This window comes from Crocuta crocuta, unplaced genomic scaffold (assembly GCF_008692635.1).
Source record: "Crocuta crocuta isolate KB4526 unplaced genomic scaffold, BGI_CrCroc_1.0 scaffold131, whole genome shotgun sequence".
NCBI lineage: Eukaryota > Metazoa > Chordata > Mammalia > Carnivora > Hyaenidae > Crocuta > Crocuta crocuta.
The window spans coordinates 10809575-10832070 of record NW_027528977.1 but is presented as its reverse complement, the minus strand read 5'-3'; the positions used below and the strand labels follow the sequence as shown (position 1 = coordinate 10832070).

The following is a 22496-nucleotide window of genomic DNA, read 5'->3' as shown; positions in this document are numbered from 1 at the left end:
TAATTCTCAGAGAGTCTCTCCAGAGGAAACCAGACCCAAGCTTGGGTGTCCTAAAGGACTTAGGGAGAAAGGAGTCCTGTGCACTGGGCACCTGGGCCAGCACTTTCTCAGTTGGGTCTCTTGGATTCCCCAGTCACAAGATACCCTTGATCTGAGACTTTTAGAGGAGCCGTGACGTGCTCAAGGTCACGCAACTGGGAAGGGGAATTCAGCCCCCAAGCTGTGCTTTCCCCTGACCTTCAGTTGGCTTTTAGGAGAAAGAACTCCTCACAGCCCCACAGCTCAACGCCCTGGGCTCCCGCATCAGGCAGGGGCTAATTGGAGGCCAGAGTGCCGAAAACTTCCCGCTGGTGCCCAGCGGCCCGCCCTCCCCTTCTCCACCTGGAGCCAGGGCCATCTGTTCCCTTTTGTTGGGAAGCAGGGGAAGATGAAACTAAATTTAAATACTAATAATACTTAACATTTGTCTGGAAAGTGTTTTGCACACTAATTGCTGATTAATCCTCCCCAGGCCCCAGAGAGATCCTGTCTTTGTGTCCCCATTCTGCAGACAGACTGATGGGACCTGGATAGGGAGGCTGGAGGGTAGATTCCGGGCTTACTGGGCCAGAGTCTGGTTAGTCTCCATCCCTACGCAGCAGGATAGGGGTGGGTAAACAAATTCATCCAATTCATTGCTGCTCCACAGCTAACAATAAAGCCAGAGGCTAGATCCAAATTGTAGCCTGGCTGTCTACCAGCTGCTTAATCATGCTTGTCCTTAACCTCTGTGAGTCTTGGTTTCCTTATCTGTAAAATGGAAATGATGTTCCCTTTTGCTCTGGCCACTCATTGACCAGTGTTTACTGAGCAGCCCCCATGGGCCGGCCGCTGTGCTGGGCCTTGGGAGCCCACACTGGGTATGACAGTCAAGGTTCCTGCCACCTCATGGCCCCCAGTCTAGTTGGGGAGACAGATTAGACAAGATAATTGCAGCTGGTGGGGCGCCTGGGTGGCTTAGTCGGTTAAGCGTCCGACTTTCGCTTAGGTCATGATCTTGCGGTTCGTGGGTTCGAGCCCCGCGTCGGGCTCTGTGCTGACTGCCAGCTCGGAGCCTGGAGCCTGTTTCAGTCTGTGACTTCCTCTCTCTCTGACCCTCCCCTGCTCACACTGTCTCTCTCTCTCTCTCTCTCTCTCTCCTAGAAATAAATAAAACATAAAAAAAATAAACAAATAAAAAAAGATAATTGCAGCTGGTGATCGCAATGTTGTTGGCAAACAATTTGTACCCATATTTCTTAAACCACAATGCCCCTCAAAAATGCCTCTGGGTGGTGAAATGACTCTTCTCTTTCTTGTAATGTTCATTTAGAACTCAGAAATACATTCCCAAGTGGAGGGAATGGCTGCAGTGGACAAAATCCTAGGCCCAGGAATGTTGGGAAGGGGGTGCCCTCACACATGCCTCTGGCCAATACAGGGCACCAGCTGCGCCCCATCCTCACTCTCCCGTGCAGGAGGAGTCAGCTATTTCTCGCCCCTCTCACCTTTGGACTTCCCCAGAGCCTCCAGGCCTGCTCCCCTGCCCGCCCCGCNGAGCTGGGTCTTTCCTGGGGAGCTGGAGGCTGGGGCTGGAGCCGTGCATTTCCAGCCGTGCACTGTGAAGACCTGAGATTCCACACCAGGACCCGGGGGCCACCTTGGAGGTGAAAGGGCCCCCACCCTGGGGCTTCCAGGCCTACCACTTCCACCCCAGCCAGCACAGCCTCATCCTAACCTTCTTAGATTCCATTTCTTTAAAAGAGGTGGAAAAATTTGGACACCTGGGTGGCTCAGTCCATTAAGCATCTGACTTCAGTTGAGGTCATAATCTCATGAGTTTGAGCCCCGTATTGGGCTCTGCACTGACATTGTGGAGTCTGCCTGGGATTCTCTCTCTCCCTCTCTCTCAGCCTGTCTCCCACCTGTGCATGCTCTCTCTCTCCAAATAACCTNNTGCCCCCTCTCTCCAAAAAAAAAAAAAAAAAAAAAAAAAAAGTGGAAAAATAGCTATCTTGGTGGAAGTGACTTGAGGTTAGAAGGCCAACACTCAAATCTGAGTCTTTTGCTTAACAGCAGGTGGCCCTGAGCAGGCTGGATGCCTAGCCTATAAAATGGGGCTGCTGTCTGACCAGGGGAAGTGAACCCACACAGTGACAAACCCAGTGCAACACTCAGCTCCATGGAGTCACTCAAGTATTTTTTTTAAATACTTATTTTTTAGAGAGAGAGAAACAGAGCGTGAGAGGAGGAGCTGCCCCTCTCCTCTCCTCTCTCTGTGAGGGAGACACAGACTACTAAGCAGGACCCAGGCTCTGAGCTGTCAGCACAGAGCCTGATGCGGGGCTCGAACTCACAAACCTCGAGATCATGCCCTGAGCCAAAGCTGAACGCTTAACCCACTGAGCCACCCACCACCCCAGGCATGATTTAATCTGAATAGAGCTGGGTTGCAATGCCCAACTTCACCACCAGGTGGCCCCTGCCTGAAAAGACCACCAGATCGGCAAAACAAACTCGCGCCTTACTTTATAAAGCGTACAGCTTCAAAAAGTCTGTGCATTCCATTCATTTTAAAATAGGAGATGCCTCCCTTTTTAGTTTAAGAGCTTAGTGTCTAGCCTTCCACGGAGGGTGAAAAACCAGCACAATTCATCTCAAGACAAAGTCTAGAAAGCCCACACAAGCCATGCTGTCCCGGTGCCAAGGTGTGCAGTTATTCTGAGTCACGCAGCAGGTCTCAGAGGATCTCGTCTCTTCTGCATTAGCTGGTGCCAGAGAAAAGGATAAGCATGGCCAGGAAGGAAGGAGACTGTCTTGTAATGATGTCAAGGAAATATCCCCTGCTTACACACGTGGTTTGACAAGACTTCTTTCCATAGCACATTCAGCTCAAAGAACCTCCTGTGCGCTGGGCACACAGGTCTCATCTCCGGTGGATACAATAGTGTGACAGAGGAACCCTGGGCCCGGGAAAGTGGGTAACTTACCAGCCTCCCGCACAGCAGATGGAGGAGCTAGGATGTGAGCTGAGAACTCTCTAACTACGAAGTCTATGCCAGAAATGTTTTAAGGTAGAGACACGGAAAGCATTGAAGTTCATTACGTGAATGATTCTAGAAGCAGAGATCTCGAGGCAGACAGTGAGGCTCAGTGGCCACTGAACACCCCTGTCCCCTCTGGCCGCTTCTCACCTTACATCCCAGCCCCCACCTCCACCCCCACCACACACACACACACACCCTGAACTGCAAGCTTGTACAAGGATACAAACACTCAGATGCACAGTCAAAACGCATGGCTGTACAGGTGCGCGCTTCGTGCAAACCCCCAGCAGGTGCACATGTAGACTTACACACGTGCTTATGTGGGTACAAACACAGTGACACACAGTGGCCCACCCGGCGAGCGGTTGCACACATGGAAATGGCAGCTACACACAGGAGATGCACTGAGAACACACAACCTGAACCTACTAGTGGAAAAAACCTGAGCACGGAGCCACTACAGTCCTGCTTTGTGCTGCGGGCTCCTTGCGTCCAAGCTCCCGCTGCAGGCAAAAACCCCATTTCTGAGCCCTAGATTCCAGGGCCCCCAACCCTCCTCTACCCTGCAGGCTCCAGGGGATCACGTCCCACTCAGCAGGGACACACAGGCACCTCTACTGCAGAGGCGTCCTCCGAAGTGGCTCTCAGACACACGGGAGCCACCTTGGTGCATGGGGGCTGGGCAGTGGTCTCCCTTCTTTGCCTCAGACCCGAATAGAACAGTGACTACAAACAGACCGGTGGGATTCCTGCCCAGCTGTGAGTGACCGTGAACTAGTCTTTCTTCTTTCTGAGTCTCAATGTTCTCATCAGCAAAATGGGGATAAGAAACAAAGTTTTAGTGAGACAGGAGATAAAGTAGGTAGACATCTAGTAAGAACTGAATACGTGTTAATGATCTTCTCCTTGACCTTGTCCTTCCACCACCCTCTGCTCATACGGGCATCATTCAATCAGCCACAAGCATTCCTCTCAAGCTCCCTCCTTTCTGGGGACTCTGGGAATTATGGAGAAGACAGGGATATGGCCTGATAATGATTGTCCAGCAGAGAGTGCTGTGAAGAAGGGGGACATGGGAGCCCACAGCAAGAAGTGGCAGAGCAGGTGGCCCAGAGCAGCAGCGCTGGAGCTGGCCTTGCAGGATGGGGCCCCGGGGCCACATTTCCATCAAGAACAGCAGGTGTCTCAGCGCCCTTGGTAATCACTTCCTTCACCACTCCCAGTGTTGACACTTACTGAACACCCACTGTGTGCTAGACGCTTTACATACACGTTCCTGTCTGATGAATCACTGCTCCCAAAAGCACAGCCAAGAAGCTAGTATTATCTCATCTTACAGAAAAGGAAACTAAGGGGCGTGACCTGCTCAAGGTCACCGAGATGGGAATCAAGCCTGACTTCAAACTCCACGCTCTTTCCCTATGTTCCCCTCTCTCAGCCACTGCAGCACACAGCACCCCCCACAACCTGACTGTGCATCCTCCCCAAGTTCACCGAAAGCCACACTGTATCCTCATAACTGACATTGCTTTAGACTCTCAGTGCCTGGGGAGGGATGGCCATAGAGTCAGGGCTCCCTGGCTCCAGTCCACCTCCTCTGGCCCTGCCTGGCCCTCTGCCTCAGTGGCCCAGGTTACCCACCTGCAATGGCAGGATGGATGGCTCTTTGGAGGCCACAGCACAGGCTTGCCCCTCTGGGTATTGAAGCAACCCTTCCGGAGCCCGAGCATCTGCTGGCCCTGCCCTTCTTAAACTCTCACTATATATCCGCCTTGTGACAACCATTTCACAAAGGGACTGAGAAAGCATGACCAGAGGCCCTGGAGATGAGGGCCAGATGAGGGGAAGCAGTGAGTCTGAAGGCCTGAAGATCCTTCTCACTGCATCCTGGGAATCAGGAGCCATGGCTCCAAACAGTTAATAGCCCACAGGCTGAGCAAAGCAGGCCTTCCAGAGAACGGGCTGCTGAGAGAGATGAGTCACCCAGCCTCACAGGGTCAGCCAGCCAGTGACTGGGAGGGTCAGCCAGCCAGGCAGACACCATCAGCCACCCAGGGTCCAGCAGGCAGTCTGAGTCAGCCAAGCAGGGTCAGTGGGTCAGACTACCACACGCCGGACCTGGCTCACACCCTCCTCGAGGCCTCTCTCCCCATTTCTGCCTCCCCGTGAGCCCTGTGGGAACACACCAAGCTCAGAGGCATCGCTGTGATGGCCTGACCTTCCTCGACACCCACGGGGGCTCAGAGCATCAGCCAGAAAGCCCTGAGCTGTAAACAGTGAAACTGTAGGCGCACACACTGTGTTCTCTCTCTCGTGCACACACACGTGAACTTATGGCTTAAGTACATGCTCATATCTATGCACATCTATCAATGCACACGCCCATCACACACATGCACATGTATTGTGTAATACTGCACACACACAAAATCACAGAGGGTGGTGCATGTCCACACATGCAGATACACACACACACACATGCACACACTTACTGCCTCCTTCCTGCTCATTTTGTAATGAAGGCACTCGGGCTATCCCCTGTGGAAGGGACTTCTGCGCAAGGGGACACCCCAACCCCTGCCTAGTCTGTCACCTTAGAGGACTGAGGACGCCTTCAGTGGGGAGGGGATTATTCCTCACCAGCAAGGGGTTAACGAGGGAGCGGGTGGCTGGCTCTTTGGGGCCCAGGGTTACACTCTTTGGGAGCTAAGCTGTGACCCTTCAAGATTTTACCAATTGCTCTTCTCATCTGGGCTCCTCTCATCAAGGCTGGGCAAAACAGTGACGAGGAGGGCTTTCTGGGAGCTCAGAGCTTTGGGGAGCCTGCACCCTTGAAGGCCTCACCGCACCATTCCCTGCACAGGAGTCCCTGTTTTACTGCATGTTTTAATCTCAGGTCTTATCTGTGTAGCACAGATTTGAGAGCAGAGGACCTGTGTACCCACCCTAGAAAGGAGCCTGAGCACCCTCCTGACCTCAGGCACATTCAGCATCTCTCTTGACCTCGGTTTCCTCATCTATGGGATAAGGTTAATGAGTCTTGTTAAAAGGAGGTATGGGGCTATATGCAATGCTGTCTAGCGAGCAGTTTGCAGACTTCTCATGAAGCCACCAGCCAGGTATAGAAAAAGAATAGCCCAGGCATAGCAAATGCAAAGGCCCTGAGGCAGGAATGAACTTGGTATACATAAAAGAACAGAACAAAACCCCTCAGAGCTGAAAGAACACAAAGGAATTAAAAAGAAGGGAGAGTAGAGGGGCACCTGGGTGGCTCAGTCAGTTAAGCATCCAACTCTTGATTTTGACTCAGGTCATTATCTGAGGGTTCATGGGTTCAAGCCCCATGTCGGGCTCCGTGCTGTCTTTCTCTCCTTCTGATTCTCTCTCTCCCTCTCTCTCTGTCCCACTTGCTCTCTCTTTCTCAAAATAAATAAACATTTAAAAAACAAAAGAGGGGGCTAGAAAAGTGCCTTTGCAGAGGTAGGAAGGCACCAGATTATTTGAAGAGGGTCAATGGGATGCCTGTCAGCTGCAGGGGTTGAGAAGCTGGGCCTGTGCTTGGGGGCTGGGTTGCACTTTAGGAAAGCACGTTTCAATCAGCAGCCCTTGGGAGAGAAGGCAGAAACAGAACCCCAGAGACAAGTCTCAGGGGGCTCCCAGCCACCCCTCTGCCTAGAGCATCCCCTGATGAGGATCAGAGATGCCCCACCCCCCACCCCCAGGCAGGCTGCACAGCGCCCATGACAGGGTACGCCTGCGGGCTCCACAGCCAGCAGCTCCCTCTCCTGCAGCTTTTCTCCCTTCATCTTCACAGCATCCTGTGTGAGAGTCCACACCAGACCCCTTCCTCTTCCAGAACACAGAGCTTAAGCTCTGAAATGTTAGGGCTGAACGCTTCTTGATGTCTCCACTGTCCAGTCCACACCATCACCTCTCTGCGGGGCAGCTACAGCCTTCTAGCCCATCCCCCACTTTCAGCCCTCTCCGCTAATCTGTCCTCCACACACCAGCCAGAGGAGTCTTGTTAAGTGTCAGCCAAGCCTGTTCCTCCACTGCTTACAGCTCTACAGAGATCCACCATTCTCAGACAAAAATCCACAGTGTGCACTGGGAGCCTCAAGGCCCTGGGCCACCTGGCCCCTGCGGGCCTCTCCCCGCTCATTTCCTCACCTCTCCCCCTGTTCGCCCAGCTCCAGTCACCTTGGCCTTCTCTCTACTGCTCCAAAGCACCAAGCTTATTCCCGCCCCAGGGCCTTTGCACCAGCCTCTCCCTCATGCAAATGTCACCTCCCCATGAGGACCGCTCCCTCTAGAGTAACCCCTCCCCACATCTCCTCCCCTGACCACCTCATACTGTGTTATTTTCTTCAGCACATTGACATCTGAAATTATTTTGTCTTTTGTTTGCTTACGTCTTATCTGTTGCCCATTCTAGACTGTGAGCCTCCTAAGAGCGGGGATCTCATTAGTACTGCCTGGCACAGAGAAAGAGCCAGGGGATATTTATGGAAAGAATGGATGGGTGATGTGCCCAAGGTCCCATGACTGATAGATAGCAGAGCCACGATTTGCACCTCGGCCTTTGGCCTTCCAGGGCCGGAAATCTTGGGGCTCTGGTAGTGCGAGAGAACCCAGGATGGTGGTGCTGGTAGCAGGAGAAAGGAGTCACTAGTGTGTTCATCGTCAGCAGTCTGACTGGTATGATGGCCTGTCTCACCCTCTTGAAATCAGGGGACAGACTTCAGACAATCAGACAATCACTCCAGCCATGTGGCTGCCATGGCGATTCCTTTACTCTAAGGCTCGGCTACAGCCATTCACTACTGAGCATGCACACACACCCCCGACACCTCACCCTGGTGCCTGGCCAGTCCTGGGTAGGAGCAGAGCCACCAGAATCCTAGTCTGCGACTCCAACTCCACTGGGCAAGCACAGCACACCAGTTGGCCAGGCCTGTGGGCTCCCAGGAGCTCAAGGGCACATGCGGTTGGCGAGCCTGCAGTGGGGCGAAGATGCAGGCCCCAGGATGAGCAAGGGAGAGACACCAGCCCCAGCCCTCTCCACCTGCTGCCGGCTGTCTGACCTTGGAAACAGCACTCCCCTCCTCTAAGCCTCAGTTCCCTCATCTGCAAAAGGAAATCAGGGTGGATTTAATGATCTCTGAGGACTCTTCCAGCTCTGAAGAGAAAAAAAAAAAAGGATTTTTTAAATGCTAGGCATTTATTAAACACCTGCTGTATACCACCATCATATTTGACTCTCACAGCAAACCTATGGCTACAGCCCCGGTTGCAGAGGGACAGAGGCCTGTCCTCACAGCTGGCGGGTGGCACAGCTACTGCCCCTTCTCCCCTCACCAGCTGCCCTAAGAGTCTTCGCTGCTTCGGGCCCCCCTCAATGCCCACGGCCTCATACCCGGATGTTGGGCCTTCTGCCTTCTCCCTCTGAAAATCTTGCTTCTGCACTGGGGTGGGTTTGCAGCTGGAGATCCTCCAAGAAGCAAGGTGAGCCCCACCCTGCAGCCTTGCTGAGCTCAGGGACCCCAAAGTTCAGGGCTCTCCAGGTGCTGTTAGACCCCACCTGGGTGGCCTTGGGCAAGTCTGTCAACCTCTCTGAGGGTCGTCTTCATCATACATGCCACGGGAAGGATACTTCTTATCTTCGGGTGACACTGACATGACTCACTGACAAGGATGCCAGAGGGACACTCTAGACTGGCCCCTGAGCACATAAACAGAGTGCTGTGGGGGCTGGGGAGGGCCCCGGGGGCCGGCAAAGGAGCCGGGCTCATCCCAGGCAACGTGAGGTCACCGCAGGAAGTTTCTGAGCAGGGGAGTGATGTGATGTGAGGGGTATTTTAGGAAGATTCTTCTGGCAACACAGTACAGGTTGGCTAGGAGGAGCTGTGTGGGGGAGTGTGGGCGGCGTGTGTGCCTGGAAAACACTTGCAAATGAGGCCCGTCTCCCAGCCCTCCAGCATCTGAGGCGACTTGAGAGGCAGAGCTGGTGTGTGTGGAGGTCCCTCTCACCCTCTGACCCTACCCACACAGCATCCACAACCCCAGGGCCACCAGCTCCAGAGACACTCAAGCTTCACCCCCCCTCCGGGCCGTGTCAGCACCTTTGCCCTCATAAAGGGCTTTCTCCCATGGCCCATTTTGTCATGCCTGTCTAGCTCACAGTGGCAGTGAGAACAGGAAGCTGGGATTTGAACCCAGCTATAGGGCGCCAAAATCCAGTGGCCCTCCACTCAGTGTCAGAGATACTCTGGGAGGAAACCATCCCCAGGATGCTGTCGGAGCCTCAGACGGGCACTGTCCACCTCCCCTCAGTCCAGGGCAGGATCAGGAGGGGTTCAGCCTTACTCAGCCCGAGCCCCCTACCCCAAGAGGAGCCTGACGGGCGGCTGCAGAACTTCCCAGACAGACAGGGCCCGTTTCTTGGTACCAGTCACACAGGAGTCAACGCCAGCTCCACCAGGCTCCACCAGACAGCAAAGGGAGCAGAAAGACACAGGCAGCCGCCATGGAGGTTCACACCAGGCCCTGAACATTCAGACATGGCCATGCCTTCAAATAGCCCACAGGCTGGTGGCAGAGGCCAGGAGGGTGCAGGGCAGGAAGTGCTGCATNTTAGCCAGGTGCAGGGGGAGGCGAGGATGAGAACAGTGGCGACGGATTGCTACCAACAGGGCCAAGATACCTGTTGGGGTCAGGACATGCATGAACCAAGTGGCGCTGAGGTGAGTCTTGCCAGTGATGTAAGAGTTGCTAGGTGACAAGAGGAGGTACAGGTGCTCTAGGAAAAGGGAGGGCCAGGCACACAAGCGCAGAGGCAAGAAAGGACAGGGTATTTCCGGAAACCGCAGGAGTTCAGCATGTCTAAAGGAGGGGGTGAGAAAGCAGCTTGGAGGGAGCAGCGGAGATCCTGTCCACTGCGTTGAGGAGGTGGGGTTGGTCAGTGCTTTGTGTGCCGTTACATGACCCTGGGCAGGTCACTTAACCCCCTGGTGCCTCAGTTTGCTCATCTGTAACATGGGGATATCATCCACAAATAAGTGGAAGGGCTGGGATCTGAACCCCAGCCATTAGCCCAAGCCTGTATTCTAAAGCACCTCCTTGTCTTCCTACTCAGAGAGCAAGTCTCCTGTGTCACAGTGGGTGTTACAGGCAGCAGGACACAGCAGTGAGCAGGGCAGATGAGGTTCCTCTCCTCCTGGAGATTTTATTCTAGTGGGGGAGACAAGCAATCAACACATAAACAAACATATTTATGCAATCAAAATAATTTCAGACAGTGGCAAGTGTTATAAACACCATTAAACAGAGTAATGAGATAGGAATAGACATCCTCATTTAAACAGAATTTAGAGAGTAAAGGAGGGACAGTCTNGGGAGGGGGGGGGGGGGGGGGCGTTCAGTGTTCTTGGTGGAGGCCATAGCAAGTGCAAAGGTCCTGAGATAGGAACAAGATTGGCAGCTTGAGAAAGACAAAAGTCCTTGCGGCTGGAGTGGAGCAAGGAAAAGGGCGAATGGTGGGCAAGGAGGGCAGAGGGAAGAGGTGGCTCAGCTCAGATGGAGCCTTGGAGACCAAGGAAATGACTTTGGACTTCATTCTAAGTGTGGTGGTTTTATTCTAAACTAATAGAGGGTTTTAAACAGAGGTGTGACATGATCTACTTTGCATTTTTTCAGGATCCCTTGCATGCTGCAGGGAAACTGTGTTGGTGTGTGTTTTAATACCAACTAGTATTGCTGTGCAGCTATGACACCCACATTTCACCAGTTTGCTTGTTTGCATAGTGCTGACCTGTCTGTTGTCACCAGCTACCTCCTGTTGGGCATTTGTGGCTCAAAATGATGCCTAGTCATCTAACAGGAGTCACCTTTGAATGAGAAGAGGATAGGACTTATCGATTCCATAGGAATGCATGATGGTAGGTTTCAAAGCCCTGGACCTCAGTCCGTATCTTCCTGGGGCTACTCCCACAAAGACCTAGAATCTGTGCCTCGCCTCAAACACACAACCTCATGCCTGTAGTCAAACTCCATGCTAGATACTGGAGGTGCAAAGACAAAGAAGACTTGACCTTGAGGGGTTCCCAGCCTGACAGGGATAACTCAGAAGCGGAGGCTCTGCCCAAGCAAGCACGGGAGTGCCACACAGGATGGGGACGACACCCTGGCAGGGGAAGCCCCATGTAGAGGTGGGGTAGGCTCCTGGAGGAGAAGTCCTCTGACCTGAGTCCTCACTGGGGTCCAGTAGGAGAGGCAGGCTTTGGCACTGCACTCAGCCAAGTTCCTGTCTTGGTGATACCGCTTTCCAGCTGCGTGAGCCCAAGCAGGTCCCTCGAGCCCTCCAAGTCCTCAGCTCCTCCCGGGAGCTCCCCCCGGCAGGGCGTCGGCCATCAGGGGACAAGACCTGTGTAAAGCATCAAATACAGTGCCTTGCACCAAGCAGCCACTCGGTAAACATTAGTCTCCTCCCGTAATACTAATGGAATTGTCCCCTCGGAGGACAACAGACACGGGACTGAGCATGTTTGTCCATTTTAGCTTTAGGCGCTGCCCCTTTGCCACTGACTCGGGGGCTCCTCGGGGGGTGCACGGTCCGTGCGGCAGGCCCACAGCCCCTGTAGCAGGATATGTCAGTGGTAAGGCACACCGTGAAGGAGAGACCCGCACTGATGCTGACTAAAATACTCAAGTTTGCAAGTGGTTCTATTTTTTTTAGCAAATTAGAGTGGGTCCAAAGATTTCTGTATAATCACGTCACATTCGGTGACCTAACATTGGCCAGACTGAGGGCCCACGGGGCAAGCGGAAGGCGAGAGTTCTCGCATCCTGCCATCCCTTGGAAAGGCTTGCGGAAGGGTTACATTTGGGCTAGGCCTGGAAGGAAGGGCGGCTTTGGATGGAGGTAAAGAGTGAGTCTGGCGGAGGATGAGTGGGCGGCAGACAGAGGCAGGAAAGCAGCAGCAGGCACAGGGAGCGTCCCGAGGTTCTTCTCGGCTGGAACTTTCCGGATGCGAGTGGAATGGCCAGACTGGCAGTCAGAAAGGTGGGCTCAGCCATACTATAAAGGACCTTGAGTGCCAAGGTCAGGAATTGAGGCTCCAGCCAACATGCCAGCATTTCCCAAAGTGCGTTTTTCAGAACACCCCTTCCCTGATGCTCCACATTGAAAGCTCCATGATCAGATAAGTTCTAGAAATGCTACACGCTGTGTCACCTCTCAGAGAATCATCATCCACAAGAGCACATTAAAGGCCCCGCAAATTCCTGAAGGCAAAAATCTGTTTGACTTCATTTAGCCCAGCAATCCCCACTCACCTAAGCAAGGGCCCCCTAGTCACAGAGCCCCCATCAATAACCGCACAATCCACTTTGAACAATGTCAGCAGAGAAAGGGGCGGGCTGACGACTGTTTCGAGCAGGGTCAGAACTGCGTGGTCAGAGCTGAGCTCACAAAGGATCTATGAGTCAGCCCCATGAGAGGCCTGTGAATGGAGATGGGACCGAGAGAGCTGGGGGGAGGTGGGGAGACACAATTAGGAGGCTTGGTGGTGCAGGGAGGAGCTAGTAAGGCCCAAGGAACCGACAGGCAGCGGGGAAGGAGACAGGAGATGGCTCGGCGCCAGGAGTCTGAACTTGGACCTAGACACCCACATGGACCAGGGCTTTGAATTTGAGGAACCAGGGAGGTGGCAGAGCCCCACCTATGATAGCTCTAGGGGGAGATGAATGAGTCCAATGCAGGACATCTTGCATGAAAGGAGCCTGTGAGCAGGTGGCTATACCGCTCTAGAGCCGTGAGCCTGTTTTCTTGTCTCCCTGAAGCTGCCCTCAAGTTAGGGAGCCCGAAAGAGGTCCTATAGCCTCTCTTCCTGACTGAGCGCTGAATCAACCCCAGTGGTTTGAATTGGGGTGCCCCTCAAGGAAACAGTCCAAGCCACTCGCTCTTGCAGTAAACATTTTTCAGGTCCATGCCAGGTAGGCCCATGCTTGGCCTTGTACCAAGAGGTGACTCTGCCCCCTCTGACAAGCAGCCGTGCCAAGTTACTGGGCAGGCAAATGAGGGCCACCATGAAGCCTCCACAAAGTCCCAATGAGGCAAGGACCCACTCTGCTCAGAGGAAGAGACATGTGTCCTGGGTTGGGAATAATTATAGGAGGAGGGCGTCCTAGGCAGAGCCCACAGCAGCTCAAAGGTACAGAGGAGGGCTTGGAGAAGAGAAAACACGCAGCTAGGGTGAGAGCTCATCATCAGAAGTCACTTGGTGGACTGGGCCTCAACTTTCCTACCTGTGAAATGGGTACAAGAACCCCCACTACAAGCTCCACAGAGGCAGGGCTATGGACACTCCCCCTTCCACTTGCCAGACTCTGCCAGGCCCCGTGCCAGCCACGGGGACCACAGGGACAAATAAGCCTGGAGACCAAACTGGGCTCCTTCATGCCAATGACATAAGCTTTCTATCTTTCGCCCTCTAGTGCTTGGAAGGTGGTTATTGTTGGAATCAGAGCCAGGCTGTCCTCCGCTCCCAGGGGCCTGGTTCCAGATGTGCACGTCTGGCAGCCGTGCTGTGGTCCTGGCGGGAGTGTGAGGATCCGTGGGCCGCTCAAGGAGAGGCAGATGTATTTTGACAAGCCTGCCACAGCTTCTGCGGCATCCTGAGTCAAAATAAGCCCTTTTCTTGGGCAGCCCCTGGGATGGGCTATTTCTGCACCACATTCCTTTTTTCCACACGGGGGGCTGAGCGGCAATGATTCCAGCTAAAAACAGAAGCTGCCTCAGCTGGAGCACACAGCATTCCCCTCCACGAAAGAGACATCCGATTGCAGCCTGGAAGTCTTCCTTGTGGACTCAGACTCAGATAATTTCCCCTGAGGGGAGAGGCAGTCACACCCAAGCAACACTCGATAACCCTCCCTTCCCAGAGGATTACAGATCATAAAAATAAGTCCTTACATGTGAACAAAACTTGACCAATGACAAAGTATGTCCTTGTCCATACAGTAACTTAGTGAGGTGACTGTGACTGTTCCCATTTTGAAGGTGAGCAAACTGAGGCTCAGAGAGGTGATCTGACCCTGGAGGGCATGAAAGAAAGATCTGAGTCCAAAGCGGTCAGGCTCTCTAGGTGAAAAGAAAGAGCCTGCAAGAGAGGAAAGGGTATGGAGGCGAACAACTGTGGCTGCGAACAGAATTACTAAATTTGAGCAGGCTGGGACCAAAGGGCAGGAAGGCTCGCTGCCCAGGTACCAGACAGCGTGCAAAGTCACCTTGACATATAGTATCTCATTCTAATCTTCCAAAGAGCCCTGGCAAGAGGAAGTCATTATCCCTGCTTTCTAGACGGGGAAACTGAGGTTCAGAGAGACAAAGGCCTTGCTTCCTTGGGGCTGGTGGAGCTGAGGCCACGGGGAGCTCAGGCGGGAGGGGGAGTGGGGCTGGCCCCAGGGAGAGCAGGGTGGGCAGTCAGGTGTCTGCTGGTGTCTTCTGGAGCACGACAGCCGCCTCGGCACCTCAGTGTCTGACTCCAAGTGGTCTGGCAGGTACCACTTTCAAAAGCAAGTCAAACACCGAAACATGTGGTCCTCTTTCTCAGTTCTTTTACAACGCTGGGGTTGCACCCAGGAGGAAGTCTCAGGCTGTGCCAGTGGGTCCTTAACACCTCTCTAATATCAGCACCCTCCCTTTCAATGACTAGGGTGCTGGCCCCCAGAGCAGACATCAGCACTGTTTCCTCTTCGTTGTGCTTATGCACATGGGTACCCTCTGCTACAGCAAGTGACACTGCTTTCCTGGTGTGAAGCAGCAAGACGAGTTTTCCTTTGTAAGTAAATGCATCGAACGGTTTTATTTTTGCAAGTGAGTGAAATTAGAGGGCAATGTTAAGTAAATAGCAGAGGTGGTGTGGAGATGTGGCAAAAAACTGCGGAGGTGTGACTTCAGGGAGCAGGGCTGGCACGTGCTGGCTTCTCACCTCCAGGCCCCTCACCAGCCCCCCGCCTTGGCACCACCACTGCGGTTCGCTGAGGGGAGCCCTGAGAAACCAGGCGCCGGCACCCCTCCCCCATCTCCTGCCGATCGGGCTGTGCCCCAGTTCCAGCATGGGCCACCAAACGTTCGTTGACAAATCTGTCTACTGCTCGCTGAGATCTGCTCAGGGGAAAAGGGGGAATTGTCTCTCGAAGGTAAAACCATGAGCACAGACACTGGCCAAAGGAGGCAAGACAAAGTGAGCAACTGCCTCTCACTGATAACCAATTTCAACCTTGAGAAGGCTAGAATGATAAGGCGGAAGTTCTGGAAGCACACAGCCAGAACTCAGATCTAGCTGCCTTGTACGTGCTGCATGACCCTGAGCACATGGCTGCCCTGCTCTGCACCGTCTCCTCCTCTGCAGAATGGGATCATCGAGGGGCCCTTTCCCAAGGATTGTCACAAGGATGACCCAAGTTCATGCAGATGAAGAACCGTAGCAGCCTTGGCACATAGCCTATGCCATACACAGTGCCTATTACTCTTTGCCAGTGTCAGGTCAAGGCTGACATCAGCACTGCAAAGTGGGCTCAAAGAGGGTCTGAGCCTAGCCACGGGTCACATAGCCAGGAGGTGCTAAGGCCAGAGTTAAGAGCCCAAACTCGCCAGCTTCATCCCTGGTGCCCTTTCTCCAACATGCCCTGAACTCTCCCCCACTCCCACCCTACCCCCACCCCCCTCCCTCGCCCTGAGGGGTCCCCTCTCTCCTGAATGCTTACCCCCACCTTTGACCTTTGCAACAAAGACTCTCTCCCCTTCTGCAGGGCAGAGCCAGGCCTTCAGCTGCTGAGTCAACCTTTTAGCTCTCCTTCTGCCTTTCTGCTATCTTTGCTGCCTTCCAGCCTGGCCTGGCAGTCTCCCATTAAAGTCACTGGAAAAACAAGTCCTCTTTTGATTGCATGAGGCAGACCCCCAAGTTAATGAAACTGTTCCCTCTTCCTTCTCTCCTTCTTTTTCCAAACTGGAAAAGCAAAAGAGGCCACATAACCTCCTGAGCCTTAGTTTGCCCTTAAGTACAATGGGGTCATAACAGTACATTTGCATACAGTTGAGGTAAGGATTCAATAAGGCGTGTGTAAAGCCTCGGGGCTGTGCCTGGCAGATAGTAAGTGCTCCTAATTAGTACTATGCCTTGTATCATTGTTAGTATTATTACTACTATCAATGGATGATGGTCAGAGACCCTGCCCCAGTCTTCGAAGACTCCATCTTCTAGGAAAAGCCAGGAAAAGGGAGCATCTGAGATCTCAGGTACCCTACAAGGCAGCAGAGCACAAGCGAATTCTGCAGTGTCAGAATGATACAACACTGCAGTCAAACAGGTGTACAGTGATCCAGGGCCCCAGTGGGAGTGGAAGACTGCACAAGCCATTTATTCAGCAAACATTTACCAGGTGCCCACCATGGGCCAGGCACTGTGCCAGGCTTCAGCGCCGCAACAATGGGCAAAGAGACGTCATCTTTGCCCCTGTGGGACTCCCACCCAGAGGAAGGAATCAACCTGGAACAAATTATTGAAGTTCAGCTGAGCTAAGAAGAAAAGTACCTTGTGCCATAGAAATGTCTACCAGGAAACAGAGTTTAGTCTGAGGGTGTAGCCAGGGAGGCTTCCCAGGAAGTAGGGATTAAAGGGGATGAGAATAGAAGCAGGGAGAGCAGATGGATGTGACTCGGAGAGGAGACATTTGGGGGGCGGGGAGGAACCAGCCTTCTGCCATACAGCAGGGTGACCAAGGGGCAGTCTAGACTCAAAATGCCTGGAGGTCTAATCCCAGCTCTATCATGTGCTGGCTGTGACACTTTAACCAGTATAAGTCTCTCTGAACCTCAGTTCCCTCATCTGCATAATGGGAACCATATCAACTACCTCACTGGATTAAATGTAGTAACATACATGGAGTAGTTAGCATGAGGCCAGCCAGTCCTATTTTAGATGCAGATGATAGAAAAAGCACTCAAAATGCTTCAAGGGCAAAAAAAGGGTTGTATTTGTTAGTATAAAAAATTCAATGGTAGATCCTGGATTTCAGGAAGAGCTTGATCCAGGAGTCATATACTATCCTTAGGGCTCAGTCTCTCTCTGTCAGTCAGTTCTGTTTCTCTCTGGCTTGGCTTCTCCCTTATGCAGGCTCCTTTCACACTGTGACCTTGCAGCTCCAGGCTCACACTTTCTTAGTTCAGTAACTCTAACAGAAAAAGAATTATTTCCAGAATAATTTCCATGACTGAGTCTTACTGGACCACCTCAAGTCACATGTCCATACCTTAATCCTAGGCCTGGGCTATGCACCAGTCTGCAGAGCTTGAATAAAGAGAATTACAGGACTCTATCCGAACCACATGGCCAGAGAATAGGAGAAGGGCGAATCTCCAAAGGAATATTAAGGGGCTGTACAGAAGAAAGGCTACAGGGCAGACTAAGACAACCTACGTCCACCACAGCAACTACACAGAGACCACAGAGCGACCACACTGCAGCAGGCGGTGACACAGAGAGTGCTCAGTAATCATTAAGTGTCTCCTCGCCCTCCACTCAGCTGCAGAGTGAGTCCCATCTCCCATGCAGACCTCCTGATCCCAGAAGAGCAGAGAGGCGAGGGGCAGACAGCCTGGATGCAAATCTTCAAAGGCACCTTCTAACTGTCTGGACTTGGCAAGATTCCTGTCCTCTGCCTCTTTCCTTATCTGTGAAATGGGCATAGTACTAATTACTCGCTTCATAACGTTGTTGAGCAACTTAAGCAAGGTAGTGTATGTAGAGCAGATAGCACAAAGTAGCTCAGCAAAGTTAGCTCATCATTCCACAGGCTCTGAACGTCAAGGGTCATGTCGATTCACCCCTGCTCATTGGTAAAGCCCCTTCCCGCTTGCTCCAGGAGATCTACCAAAAGCCAGTGAAAGACCACATTCGACTTCTCCCTTCCACTTGGTGAAATGAAATCTTCTCCTTTCCACTTGGTTCGGCAGGAAATCTAAATAAGTGGCTCCTGAAATCTAGGGGAGGCTGCAGCCTCCCTGAATTGGAGGGAGCCCTTAGAAGGAATCAGAGACCACTGGACAACCCAGGCCCAGGCCCTCCCCGTGTCGGGCCTCCCCCAGGTTACTGGCTCTGTGCAGGTCTGCTTGGGGAGCTGGCTTCTTCCCATGCCCTTGGTTATCAAGGAGTCCCGCAGTGTCCCTTCTCTGTCACCTGCCTGGTCCTATAGGCATCCAAGTGTATGGACCCCTCCCTCCCTCCCAAACATCTAGGAAGCAGAACTGATTAGGTAAGGAAAAGAGGGAAAGGAGAAAGAGAGAAGGAATAGGGAACAGTTTCATTAAGCACCCAATCGTGCGCCACACTCAGCCGGGCACCTGTGTACAAGTCCTCATCTAATCTCATCACAGACCTTAGCTACCATCCCCCCGCACTCCCAGTGAGGAAACGGAGGCTCAGAGAGGTGGGGTGACCTACCTAAGGTCACCCAGCTAGGGAACGAAGGCGCCTGCCCGCCCAGGCCTGCAGAGGCACGTTGCCGCCACGCTGCGCACTGAGCCAAGCCGGGAATCGCACAGCCCGGCAGCCCGAGTCCAGAGAGAAAGCAGGTTTCCAAGGAGAAGGAGGAGAGGTGTTGGGAACATGCAGTTATTTACAGGGTGCCGTGTGGGCTGTTGCGGGAGGAGGGAGACACGTCCTGAGGTGAGCAGGGAGTGGGAGATGCTGGGTCCTCAGTTTCCTCATCTACAGAACCGACACGATAACAACAGCCTCTGCGGGAGATGGAGCCCAAGAAAGGAAATAGCGCATGCGCAGGGCTGGCCGGCGCGGGGAGCGCGACGGTTCTCAGCGTGCGAGGGGGTGGATCCCACAGGTGGATCAGGGCCTGACCCCTGGGACTGTGGGCCACGGTTTCCCTAGAATCGGGGGAGGAAACTGCTCGGATCCTTAACAGAGACTTGCAATTCTCCAGAAATGGCAATGTGTTAAAGAGCCTGTCTGGGCAAATGAGGTCAGAAAACTTGGGACTGGAGACACGAGAATTCAACCTGAGACTCGGTGTGTTGCACTTGCTCCTTAAAACCCCCTGAAGGATGGCCCCTATTCCACTTTGATAACATCCAGGCCCCTCCCCCTGGCTGACAAGGACCCACAGCCCTGGACAGCCCACCTCTCTGACCTCATGCACTACCACTACCACTCTGCCTCTCCCTCCCCACACCACCACCTCCCCATCCTGGGCTTCACTCTGTCCCAGGAACAGGCAGAGTTCTTGCCCACCGTGGGGGAGTGTCCTTCCCGCCAAACCTCCTGCCCCAGACCTTCACCCAGGCCTCTTCCACTCCTTCAGGTCAAGCTCAAATGTCATATACAGGAGGCTTTCCCAGACACCCTACCCCATCTTTCTTTCTCACGTCACCTTGTTTTATTTCTTCAGAGCATTCACCACTCTCTGAATTATCTTCCTATTTATTTGTTAACTGCCTGTCCCCTCCAGCCAGAAACACTGCACAAGGCAGAGGCCTTCTCTGTCTTGTCCACTCTGTATTCCAGCACCAAGACATGCCAGGCCCAGACCAGGTGTTCAGGGCACAGTGTTAAATGAGTGCACAGATGCTGATCTTTCCCAGGCATGGATGTGATGGTTGATTTTGGCCGCCATTTCCTACAAGCCCCCCATGTGCCAGGGCTTGTGCATGCCCTATCTAAGCCCTGTGGTCTTGTGCATGCCCTAACTAAGCCCCGTGGTGCACCTGCAACATAAGTGACAATACCCTTTGTTGCAGGTGAGGAAACTTAGCTCAGAGAGGGAGATTGGCTTGCCCAAAGTCACACAGTGAGGACCCAGCAAAGTCAAGACAGGAACCCAAAGCTCCTTACATTCTTCTGTGCCCTGGGAGAGGAGTTTCAAAGAGCAGTATGCCATAAGAGGTGTGGGGACTCATTTGCAAAGAACTTACTGGGAACCCAGAGTATTCCATGCTGAGAACTGGATGCTGCTGGCCTGTGGTAGAGGCCAGAGCACACCCTTACCTTAACCCTCTCCCTGAGCACAAGCAGCTCCACGCTTCCCAGCCCCTTACAATCAGCTGGCCCAAAGCACTAGATCTGGCCAATGAATGGTGAGCAGAAGTGTCAGTATCAGTGAGAATCCTGGCAGGAAACACAGAACGTTCCATGTGGACCATTTGAGGAGAGCTTCATTAAGGGGCGGGCAGAACTGGCAGATTTCACAAAGGCTAGCACAGTTCTCCAGGGCCAGCATTAGTGCAGAGCCATTACCACCTCTAAGCCTAAAAGATGAGGAGAGAGTGGTTGCCAAGCCTGCAGAGGGGACATGTGTAGGAAGGACCACTGCCAGAAGCAGTGGCCTTCAGCCAAGGGACACTCTGATCTTGTTGTCCTTCTGCCTCCAAACCCTGCTGGGACCTCCCATTGATAGAACTCAACCAGAAGCCAGAGGACAAAGGGAACCTGTTGACTGGTCCATAAAGACCTGCCTCCTGGGCACAGATATGGTAGGGGGAGCAGATCTGGAGGAGCAAACAGAAGCTAGCCTGCAAGATCACCTCCCATCTGGGGCTATGGAGAGCTCTGTGACACCCCAACTCTCTCTTCCCACCACAGTGATCATAGAACGTACATGCTGAGACGGTGGCATCCCAAGATAGCATAGGACCTCCTCCCTCCTCCAACAAAAGCCCAGCAGCATCTGACCGTAACAGTGAGAAAGCAAACAAAACAAAACAAAACAAAACAAAACAAAACAAAAAAAAAAACCAAACCATGGAGAGGCTGTTACAAAGAAAAAGGAATCTTTTGGAAAATCTTGAAAAACTGATGACTTAGAATCAGGTAGCCTACCTGGGGCGGTGAGGCTTTGAAATGATGCAGTCCAAAGACACCCAAAAGTCACCTTGAGATGGACTGTAGGGCCAGGAATCAGAGGTTTTTCAAATCCATCAAATGGAAAGCAGGCCAGATAAAGGACCAGCAAGATGCTTGATGATCGCAGCTCTGGGAGAGAGCTCAGAGATGAAAAAAAAAGATATCTGGAACATCTGAGAGCCTCAGCCTCAGCTATGACTGAGGAGGACCTCAGGGCAATTCCTGCTCCCAAATTGTCTTTTGGAAGTAGGGGCACCAAAGGCAGTGCTCCGGCGGGCAAATGTTCCAACTCCAATTGACAAACAAGATGCAGACAAATTGCTGGGAATGGATGGCACCCGCCCAAGAATGCTGATGCCACTCAAGGGTGAAATTGCAGAGCTGTTGGCAAAAATATGTGCATTTTTGAGGGGAGGTGGATATATGAACTGGGATCTATGGATATGAAATGTGAGCTCTGGCAAAGCTTTGAGTATGGACCCACAGAGTGAGCCCCTTCTCTCCCGTAAGTCAACACGACCATGGAATCACCCTGTACAAGTGAGGAGGTGGCTTAGAGATCAAGGACTGGGACCAGGATGATCGGTTCCTTCCTGGAAGGTCAGAGTATTAAATGAAGGGTCCTTCCAGAGTCTGGTCCTGCCTGATTAGAAGTTTTGTGAAGGAAGGGACACACACGGCTTCAAAGTTACAGGTTCCAGCAGGTTTCTCCTAGGTGGCAGAGACAGAAACCTCATTCAAAACAACCTGAGTAGAAACAGCGGTTATTGATCACATAACGGAAAAGTACAGGAGAAGATGATGCTTAAAGGCACATCAGGAACTGGGCACTCAGATGCTGTCATCAGAAATTTGTCTCCTATCCTCCCCTTGGCTCTGCTCTTCTCTGGCAGCCTCTCCCTGGGTGATGGCAAAAACAACCCAGCTGCTCAGGCCCACGTTCTGCCAGTTCGGCAAATCCTATAGAAATAGAAAGCATCTTTCCTGTAGGTTCTAGCTAAAATCCCAGGGCTGGCTCTCACTGGCTTAGCTTGTGTCAGTTGCCTTCCCTGAGCCAATCATTGGGGCCACAACTAATACTGTTCTATGGCTGCTACAGGTCTGTTGCTAGCTCCACTCNCAATCACTGGGGCCACAACTAATACTGTTCTATGGCTGCTACAGGTCTGTTGCTCACCCATGGGAGTGGGGCATGGAGTTAGCTCCACTTAGACCATGAAGCCTAAGGGTACAGGAGGACAGGAACTCCAAAGAGATACTAAACAGGACAAAAATGTGTATCAACACAGCAAATGACACCAAAAATATCCCAATGACAAAATGCCACAGTGATGAGGCCAAAGCATGGAAGGAAATCATGGGATTATGTGTGTGGTCTAAGAATGAAAAAAAAAAAGGAGGTGAGGACAAATATAAGATTTAAACAAGGATGCCAGAATTATTATTGTGGTCTATACCCCAGTAAGGGGCCTAAAGCTGCCCATGAGATGGGGACCTTAAGACTGATGTGGCAGAA

The 22496-nt window shown here is 52.7% G+C and overlaps 1 protein-coding gene across 3 annotated transcripts in view; it reads left to right on the top strand.

Moving 5' to 3' along the window:
- Positions 1-22496, top strand: part of CPLX2 (complexin 2) — a 79955-nt gene that overhangs the window by 38382 nt on the left and 19077 nt on the right. The window contains exon 1 of one of the 3 annotated variants that reach the window (XM_077757130.1): positions 14800-14905. The exons of the other annotated variants lie outside the window; for them this stretch is intronic. The gene's annotated coding sequence lies outside the window, so the exon portion shown is untranslated. Of the gene's footprint in view, positions 1-14799; positions 14906-22496 lie in introns of those variants that run through there. 3 annotated transcript variants of the gene reach the window in all.